The sequence below is a fragment of the Nycticebus coucang genome, chromosome 11 (genome assembly GCF_027406575.1).
Source record: "Nycticebus coucang isolate mNycCou1 chromosome 11, mNycCou1.pri, whole genome shotgun sequence".
Taxonomy (NCBI): Eukaryota; Metazoa; Chordata; class Mammalia; order Primates; family Lorisidae; genus Nycticebus; species Nycticebus coucang.
The window spans coordinates 42205450-42216307 of NC_069790.1; positions in this window are offsets into that span (position 1 = coordinate 42205450).

Here is a 10858-nt window from a genome sequence, read left to right on the forward strand (position 1 = left end):
CCCTGGAGCTTTGCCAAGGACCCATACAGTGCTACGGCCTGAGAAACTGGGGACCTGCCTGGTGTGATGGGGTAAGTGGCTCTGTCTTGTTTTCAGCTGGTCTCTGTCTTACCCTAGTGAATCAGTTACTCTGGGTTGAAGTCTCAGCTGTGGAGAAATACCAGCAATTAAGTCACCCCGCTCTCCATAGGCAACAATTGGAAAAGGAAAATCAAACCTTCCCACAACCACACACCCCAGGTACCACTTGGGTAGTCCTCAGGTAATTGGCACAGTTCAAGAGGTCCAAATCAATTGTCTCAGTCAGCTCCTATCTCAGGTGGGAGAGTTCAAAAGCTCTCCAGCAACTAGATTGCAGGGGTCTGCTGGCAACTCAAGTATGACTTGCTGTGGTGCTCCGTGAGGTCAAGAGTACCCACCCAGCAAATAGATTAGTCTTGGAAGGTTTATGCCTCCTTCCCCACCTTGCACCTCTGTCACACCCAGTCACTGATAACCCCTCAGGGTTGGGACCCAGTTCCCTCCAATAAGCAGATACTCCAGGGGTTTGCACCTGCCTGAATCACAGGGAGATCCCTGTCTCCTCAGCCAGGCCATTGCTCTCTGCCACTGTCCGGCAGAGGGAGGTGAGGCCTGAGAACCTTGGGTGCTTAATGGAGGCTGGGGCTGTTCACTCAGTTCCAGCCCTGCCCCTGATTGATGTTACTGACAGAACAGAACAACTTCGCGGATCAGACACTGCAGATCAGTCTGATCTGATCCCCTGCAGATCAGACACTGTTTGAGTTCACAGAAACTGACTCAGGCCTGGTCTGTGCTGCTGCCCAATCTCAGCTTCAGTTTGTATTGGGGCAGCTTTCAATTCCAACATCTGCCTGCCCATGTTTGTCTCAGCTATGATTCCCTGAGCTCCAAGTGCATCTTAGGCTCAGTAAAGCAGTCCTCTGGGACAGCCCCACCCTGGGGGTTGCCGTCTCTGTGTGCGTATTCTAGTCCCCATGCCTCGCCCAGGCCTGTACTGCCTTAGGCAAACCCTTTAGTCACGGGGCCTGTGTTTCCATCCCAGATCTGTTCTGCCAGTGTCTGCCACCAAAAAAGATGCCTGGCCTCGTCTGGTTGCCCAGAGAGACAGGGGGTGTGACTCTGGAATATCCAGGGGTGTGAACCCTATTGTTGCCACTGAGCCTGCTGCTCTGTGCCTCAGGCACTGCCGCTCCTGTATGGTTCTCTCTCAGCTGATCATACTCTCCTTATTCCCGTGCCACAGAATCAGCAATGACCAGTGGCAGTCCATGCTCTGTCCACACCTCTCAAGAAAATACCCAAGAATCCGGACTCCTGGGGGACAGGCTTTCAGATGTCCAAGTGAGAGTGGAGGGTGGAGGTGAGTGCTGGGAGTTCAGAATTTCAGGTAGAGAATATATGCAGTTTTTATAAAGTTTTATGCCTGGCAGGAGAGTGCCATGGCACCCTAGCAGGGGAAGTAGGTCCAGTTTTTAGAGGGTCTCTCCTGTAGGATAAGATGGGAGGATGTTTGAACTCTGCTCACTTATTTGTATGGAGTACTGCGAGCTGTTCTCATGGGGGAGGGGACTCCCCTCTGCTTGGCAATGTATTTTGTACCTTTTGTTTGTATCCTTGGGGTCACAGCTCACCTCAGCAGGGTTGATGTTCGTTCTTCAACCTTCTCTCTTGGCTTAGCTCTAATCCACCAGGTTACTTGCTAACCTTCTGTCCTTTAACTCTCCTTCTGGACAGGAGCCTAATGAACGTGTGGTAGATGAACGCCCAGCCAGCAGAAAACATATATTTTAGGGAAAGTTGCCATGCTTATTTTTTATTTCTTGACTCTTCAATTTTTCTACCTAAATCTTCATATAAGTCTAAAATGTCATGGAAAAAATCCAGAGTAGATTTTTGGAAGACATTTCATTGACTATTAATTTGGATATAACTAATATTTTTGAAACATTGACTCTCCCTATTCATAAATATGCATATTTCTTCATTTAGATCTTTAAAAATATATTTCAAAATTTATAAATTTCTTGATGAAAGTATTCTCTTGTTAAATTTATTTCTAATTATTTGGTTTGGTTTCATGAATTACATTTTCTGTTAATGTTTATGTATTGATCTTACATAATCACTTAGCTAAGATCTTTTATAAATTTGAATAATTTGTAGCTTTCTTGGGATTTTGCATGAAAACAATCATATTTTCTGCAAATAATGACATTTTTATTCATTTTTTCCTATTCTTACATTTTTTATTTTCTCATTTTCATGTAATTTCTGCAATACTCAGCCCAATATGGAATATGCACAGAGTTAGTAGGCATCCTTCTTTTGTTCTTCTCTTTAAAGAAAAGTCTTTTTGCCATGCCATCCACAAATATGTTGTTTCCTCTGAGAGTTTTATATATACTCTTTGGCCATTAGGAGAGTTTCCCTCTACTCCATATTTGCTAAAAATTGCAAGGGTGTCTAACTTTTTTTCTTTTTTTGCCACTCATTGGGAGAAGAAGAGTTGTCTTGGGTCACACATTAATTACACAAACCCTAACGAAATCTGATGAGCAAAAAACAGTCCCTGCATACTTTTCATGTCAGATAAGCAAAACAGGCCTCGAGTAATCTGCATAAAGCCTGTGGGCTGTAGGCTGGATACTCTTCTATCAAATGTGAGTGAATATTGACTTTCATCTGCAAAAAAAAAGAGACAATTTTATAAGTTTTTGCCATTATTTTGGGTAATTTATATTAATAGTTTTAATGCTAAGTAGCTTTTCTTTTCTTGGATAAAGCCAACTTAGTAGTGTGTGTGTGAGAGAGAGAGAGAGAGAATATGTGAGAGAGTGAGATTGTTGGATTTAGCTTATTAGTATCTTGTAATGAATTTTGGAATCAAGAGGATAATAATGGTCTCATAAAACAATCTAAAGGAAAAATGTGTTTTTTCTAATCTTTGAAAGAGTTTATGTTAAATTAGAATTATTTGCTCATTAAATATTTAGTAGAATTTGTTGTTGTAAAACTGTGGACTTTGATTTTTTTTTTTTTAAGAGACGGAGTCTTTGATTTTTTTCAGGAGATAATAGCAGCATTATTCACAATAGCCAAGATATGTAATCAACAAATTCCATCAGCAGATGAATGGATAAAAAAAATTGTGGTAGGGGGAGGAGAGCAAGATGGTGGCTGAGTAACAGTTTCCTTGCATCTGGGCACCATGAGTCTGGGGAGATAGGACTCCAGGCATCTCTGGCTGGTGGGATCTGCCTATCATAACCCCTGTGAGGATACAGGGAGTCAGCGAGAGACTTCTGGATCCCAAAAGGAGGACTAAAACAGTGGAAAACCGGCAAGTGGTTGCATGTGTTCAATCGGTCTAAACCCGCCCACAACTGTAAGTTCAGTAGCAGCGAGACTGCAAACTGGAAAGGCCTTACTAGTGAACTCTTTTGGTGTCTTTGGACTTGGAACTCAGTTGAACTGCCTTGGGGAGAGGCTGAGCGGGAGTGCGGAGAACTTTGGCCATTGTCTAGGGCCGCAGTCTGAGCCGCTGAGCCAGACGGAGCTAATAGTGTTTGGCTGTGGGCCACAGGGAGCCATTGCGAGTGATCTGCCCTGGCAAGCTCCGCCCTCAGGGTCGCAGAGCTAGAATCTGGTGGGAGCTGGTAACCTGGCGACTGAGTAGCTTAAGGGTGGGGCCTGAGCTGCCTTGCAGCCCTAACCCTCAGGGGCAGAGTGAGACCAGTTTTGGCACACTGGGTAAGTGGATTGCCACTTCAGCAGTGATTCCAGAGACAAGCACTTTCCTGGGAAAGCTTCTGCTCAGCAAGTTTACAAGTTCAAAGTGCCTTTTAAAAGGGCTGAAGAGAGATTTAGGGTGTCTACCAGCTGGGGTCTGATAGAAATCAGTCATATCAGAACTGTGATTAACATCTTATACCCCGGAAGACCACGTGTTGCCCAGACAATATTCAACAACATATACATACTGCTTTGTTTTTGGTTGTGGTTTTTTTTTTTTCTGGTTGTCTTTTTGATTATTTTGATGTTGTTGATGTTTTGTTTTTTAATTTCGACCTTTTCTGTACAGATCTTTTTTATTTCTCAATTTTTCTAGTTTAATTATAATTTCCCATTGCTGCCTTTTTCAATAACTAGAACTTCATTTTTGCTAGTGTTTCTACTGCTACTATTTGGTTTTTCACCCAATTTTATACTGTAAAGTTTTCTGTTTGCTTGTTTTGGTTTGATTTATAGCATTTTTGTCTTTCCTCACTACTTGGTGGAGGTGGGGTACTGTGTCTGATCAGGTTAGCAAAGAGCTGCTGACCTCAAAGGAACCACCCAACTGGGCACCCCCAGAAGGTGTTTTTTTTTAAGGTTGTGTCAAAGTACCCTACTGTACACCTATATTGCTCCGTCTTCCACTTTCTGTGCCTCTCTTCTTTTTGTCAATATACCTGTAACCACCCCCTCTCCTTTCTCTATTTTTTTTTTTCTTTTCACTCGGTCCTCCTTTCTTTCATCCCTTTCTTGCTGTTGAACATTCTCACCCTTCTGGTCCTGTACCAAAAGGACTCATCAAACCCTTAGTCCACAGGCACGAGAACTTAAAGAGCAAGAGGAAGTGAAAGGAAAATTAGGGTAAGAAAACAGATAAAAGAAATCACTCATGAGGAAAAATTAGCAGAAAACTCCAGGCAACATGAAGAACCAGTCCAGAAAAACCCCACCAAGGGACCATGAGGTAGCTACTGCAGAGGATTCCACCTATAAAGAATGTTAGGAATGACAGAAAGGAAATTTAGAATACACATGATGAAAACAATGAAAGAAATGATGGAAACAATGAAGGAAACTGCTAATAAAGTGGAAAATAACCAAAAGGAAATCCAAAAACAGAATCAAATCAGAGATGAACGCTATGAAAAATATAAAAAGGATATAGCAGAGCTGAAGGAACAGAAACAGTCAATTAGGGAACTTAAAGATGCAATGGAAAGTATCAGTAACAGGTTAGACCATGCAGAAGAAAGAATTTCAGAGGTAGAAGATGAAGTTCTTGAGATAACTCAGATAGTAAAAGAGGCAGAAAAGAAGAGAGAGAAAGCAGAACATTCACTGTCAGAATTATGGGACTTTATGAAGCATTCCAACGTATGAGTTACAGGAATCCCAGAAGGGGAAAAAGAATGCCCCAGAGAAATGGAAGCCATACTAGAGAATATTATAAAAGAAAATTTCCCAAATATCACCAAAGAGTCTGACACACTGCTTTCAGAGGGATATCAGACCCCAGGTCGCCTCAACTCTAACTGAGCTTCTGCAAGACACACTGTGATGAATCTGTCCAAAGTCAAGACAAAAGAAAAGATTCTACAAGCTGCCAGGAGTAAGCGCCAGTTGACCTCCAAGGGCAAATCCATCTGAGTGACCACAGACTTCTCTAATGAAACTTTCCAAGCAAGAAGACAATGGTCATCTACCTTTAATCTACTTAAACAGAATAATTTCCAGCACAGAATTCTGTACCCTGCTAAGCTAAGCTTAAAAATTAACGGAGAAATCAAATCATTTACGGATATATAAACATTGAGGAAATTCGCCACAACAAGACCAGCTCTACAGGAAATACTTTAACCTGTTCTGCACACTGACCACCACAATGGATCAGCAGCAAAGTAAGAACTCAGAAATTAAAGGACAGAACCTAACCTCCACACTGATGCAAAAGATAAAACTAAGCAATGGACTCTCACCAAATAAGACGAATAGAATACTACCACACTTATCAATTATCTCAATAAATGTTAATGGCTTGAATTCCCCACTGAAGAGACATAGATTGGCTGACTGGATTAAAAAACATAAGCCATCCATTTGCTGTCTACAAGAAACACACCTGGCTTCAAAAGGCAAATTAAAGCTCCGAGTCAAGGGTTGGAAGACAATTTTTCAGGCAAATGGAATTCAGAAGAAAAGAGGAGTTGCAATCTTATTTTCAGATACATGTGGATTTAAAGCAACTAAAGTCAAAAAAGACAAAGATGGTCACTTCATATTGGTCAAGGAAAAATACAAGATGTTTCAATTCTAAATATTTATGTACCCAATTTAAATGCTCCCAGATTCTTGAAACAGACCTTACTCAGTCTGAGCAATATGATATCTGATAATATCATACTAACAGGGGACTTTAACACTCCTTTTACAGAGCTGGACAATCCTAAACAGAAATTAAACACAGATATAAGAGATTTAAATGAGACCCTAGAACAACTGTGCTTGATAGACGCATATAGAACACTCCATCCCAAAGATAAAGAATATACATTCTTCTCATCACCCCATGGAACATTCTCCAAAATTGATCATGTCCTGGGACACAAAACAAATATCAACAGAATCAAAAGAATTGAAATTTTACCTTGTATCTTCTCAGACCATAAGGCACTAAAGGTGGAACTCAGCTCTAACAAAAACGCTCGATTCCACACAAAGGCATGGAAAATAATCTTCTGTTGAATAACAGATGGGTGCAGGAAGAAATAAAACAGGAAATCATTAACTTCCTTGAGCATAACAACAATGAAGACACAAGCTACCAAAACCTGTGGGATACTGCAAAAGCAGTTTTGAGAGGAAAATTCATCGCTTAGGTGCCTACATTCAAAAAACAGAAAGAAAGTGCATCAACAATCTCACAAGCCATCTTATGGAATTGGAAAAAGAAGAACAATCTAAGCCTAAACTCAGTAGAAGAAAAGAAATATCCAAAATCAAATCAGAGATCAATGAAATTGAAAACAAAAGAATCATTCAGAAAATTAATGAAACAAGGAATTGGTTTTTTGAAAAAATAAATAAAATAGATAAAACATTGGCCAGAGTAACGAGAAATAGAAAAGTAAAATCTCTAGTAACCTCAATCAGAAATCATAAAGGGGAAATAACAACTGATCCCACAGAGATACAAGAGATCATCTCTGAACACTACCAGAAACTCTATGCCCATAAATTTGACAATGTGAAGGAAATGGATCAATATTTGGAATCACACCCTCTCCCTAGACTCAGCCAGGAAGAAATAGAGCTCCTGAACAGACCAATTTCAAGCACTGAGATTAAAGAAACAATAAAAAATCTTCCAACCAAAAAATGCCCTGGTCCAGATGGCTTCACACCAGAATTCTATCAAACCTTCAAGGAGGAGCTTATTCCTGTACTGCAGAAATTATTCCAAAAAATTGAGGAAGAAGGCATCTTCCCCAACACATTCTATGAAGCAAACATCACCCTGATACCAAAACCAGGAAAAGACCCAAACAAAAAGGAAAATTTCAGACCAATCTCACTCATGAATATAGATGCAAAAATTCTCAACAAAATCCTAGCCAATAGATTACAGCTTATCATCAAAAAAGTCATTCATCATGATCAAGTAGGTTTCATCCCAGGGATGCAAGGCTGGTTTAACATACGCTAGTCCATAAACGTTATCCACCATATTAACAGAGGCAAAAATAAAGATCACATGATCCTCTCAATAGATGCAGAAAAAGCATTTGATAAAATCCAGCATCCTTTTCTAATTAGAACACTGAAGAGTATAGGCATAGTTGGCACATTTCTAAAACTGATTGAAGGTATCTATGACAAACCCACAGCTAATATTTTGCTGAATGGTGTAAAACTGAAAGCTGTTCCTCTTAAAACTGGAACCAGACAAGGTTGTCCTCCGTCACCTTTACTATTCCACATAGTACTGGAAGTTCTAGCCAATACAATTAGGCAAGACAAGGAAATAAAGGGAATCCAAATGGGAGCAGAGGAGGTCAAACTGTCCCTCTTTGCTGACGACATGATCTTATACTTAGAGAACCCCAAAGACTCAACCACAAGACTCCTAGAAGTCATCAAAAAATACAGTAATGTTACAGGATATAAAATCAATGTGCACAAGTCAGTAGCCTTTGTATACACCAATGACAGTCAAGATGAGAAGCTAATTAAGGACACAACTCCCTTCACCATAGTTTCAAAGAAAATGAAATACCTAGGAATATACCTAACGAAGAATTTGAAGGACCTCTATAAAGAAAATTATGAAATCCTCAGGAAGGAAATAGAGAGGATATTAACAAATGGAAGAACATACCATGCTCATGGATGGGAAGAATCAACATTGTTAAAATGTCTATACTTCCCAACGCAATCTACCTATTCAATGCCATTCCTATCAAAATACCAACATCGTAGTTTAAGATTTAGAGAAAATGATTCTGCGTTTTGTATGGAACCGGAAAAAACCCCGTATAGCTAATGCAGTTCTTAGTAATAAAAATAAAGTTGGGGTCATCAGCATACCAGATTTTAGTCTGTACTACAAAGCTATAGTGGTCAAGACAGCATGGTACTGGCACAAAAACAGAGACATAGACACTTGGAATCGAATTGAAAACCAAGAAATGAAACTAACATCTTATAACGACCTAATCTTCGATAAACCAAACAAGAACATACCTTGGGGGAAAGACTCCCTATTTAATAAATGGTGTTGGGAGAACTGGATATTCACATGTAAAAGACTGAAACTGGACCCACACCTTTCCCCACTCACAAAAATTGATTCAAGATGGATAAAGGACTTAAATTTAAGGCATGAAACAATAAAAATCCTCAAAGAAAGCACAGGAAAAACACTGAAGATATTGGCCTGGGGAAAGACTTCATGAAGAAGACTGCCATGGCAATTGCAACAACAACAAAAATAAACAAATGGGACTTCGTTAAACTGAAAAGCTTCTGTACAGCCAAGGAGACAATAACCAAAGCAAAGAGACAACCTACACAATGGTAAAGGATATTTACATATTTTCAATCAGACAAAAGCTTGATAACTAGGATCTATAGAGAACTCAAATTAATCCACATGAAAAAAGCCAACAGTCCCATATACCAATGGGCAAGTGACATGAATAGAACTTTCTCTAAGGATGACAGACAAATGGCTAACAAACACATGAAAAAATGTTCATCATCTCTATATATTAGAGAAATGCAAATCAAAACAACCCTGAGATATCATCTAACCCCGGTGAGAATGGCCCACATCACAAAATCTCAAAACTGCAGATGCTGGCATGGATGTGGAGAGAAGGGAACATTTTTACACTGCTGGTGGGACTGCAAACTAGTACAACCTTTCTGGAAGGAAGTATGGAGAAACCTCAAAGCACTCAAGCTAGACCTCCCATTTGATCCTGCAATCCCATTACTGGGCATCTACCCAGAAGGAAAAAAATCCTTTGATCATAAAGACACTTGTACTAGACTGTTTATTGCAGCTCAATTTATAATCACCAAAATGTGGAAACAGCCTAAATGCCCACCAACCCAGGAATGGATTAGCAAGCTGTGGTATATGTATACCATGGAATACTATTCAGCTATTAAAAGAAATGGAGACTTTACATCCTTCGTATTAACCTGGATGGACGTGGAAGACATTATTCTTAGTAAAGCATCACCAGAATGGATAAGCATGAATCCTATGTACTCAATTTTGATATGAGGAGAATTAATGACAATCAAGGTTATGGAGGGGGGAAGCAGAAAGAAGGATGGAGGTAGGGGGGTGGGGCCTTGGTGTGTGTCACACTTTATGGGGGCAAGACATGATTGCAAGAGGGACTTTACCTAACAATTGCAATCAGTGTAACCTGGCTTATTGTACCCTCAATGAATCCCCAACAATAAAAAAAAAAAAAAAAAAATCCATTCACAAAAAAAAAAAAAAAAATCTGAAGGTGAGCCACTTTCAGATATTTGTAAAGAATAGATTTCCGTGTTTCCTCTGAAGCAAGACACTTGTATTTGGAATGGAGAGTGGTGCAAGAAGTTTGCTATTTTTTTTTTTTTTTTAATTTGGCTGGGGCTGGGTTTGAACCCGCCACCTCCGGCATCTGGGACTGGCGCCCTACCCACTGAGCCACAGGCACTGCCCCAAAGTTTGCTATTTTTTACATCTTTTACTTTGCACAAAATGTTAGTATACTTTAAAAAAAATTTTCGTGTGTGTGTTTTACTTATTTTTTCATTTTAATTAATTTTCCTGGAGTTTAAAATAGAGAAGAGTTGCACTGACTTTTTTTAATTTAGCGTTAATAATGAATAGGGATTCAGTAGTCTTGGTTTATTTCTTTCTTTAAATTTTTTGCGTACATACTGGTAGAAAAGATAAAATGTTGCAAGAATAGTCCAAAGCATTCCCACATATCCTTCTCTCAGATTCCTCAAATAACATTTTAGATTTATTTTGAATTTTTTCTGCTAAAAACAAGAACAGTCTCATATAGCTATATTAAATTTACCAAAACTAAGAAATTTTCCTGATACAATAGTTGTCTAACCTATAGACCTTATAAAGATTTTATCATTTGTCCCAATAGTTTCTTTTCTAGCAAAAGAAGATCCCAAGATTTTTGCATTGTATTATCAGGTCTCTTTAAGCTTTAACACTTCTTTTGAGTGTTTCTTTTTTTTTTTTTTTTTTTTTTTTTTTAATTTGGCCGGGGCTGGGTTTGAACCCGCCACCTCCGGCATATGGGACCGGCGCCCTACCCGCTGAGCCACAGGCGCCGCCCGAGTGTTTCTTTATAGTTCATGATTATTCCACTTTTGAAGCATTCAAGCTGGTTGTTTTGTAAGGTGTCCCTCAGTTTGGTTTTACCTGATGTTTCTTTATCATTAGTTGGAGGTCATCTACTTTTAGCAGGAATGCCTCCGAGCCACAACAGGAGCCACATGTTGATTTGTTTTAAGCCTGGTGTTGACTTCCCTC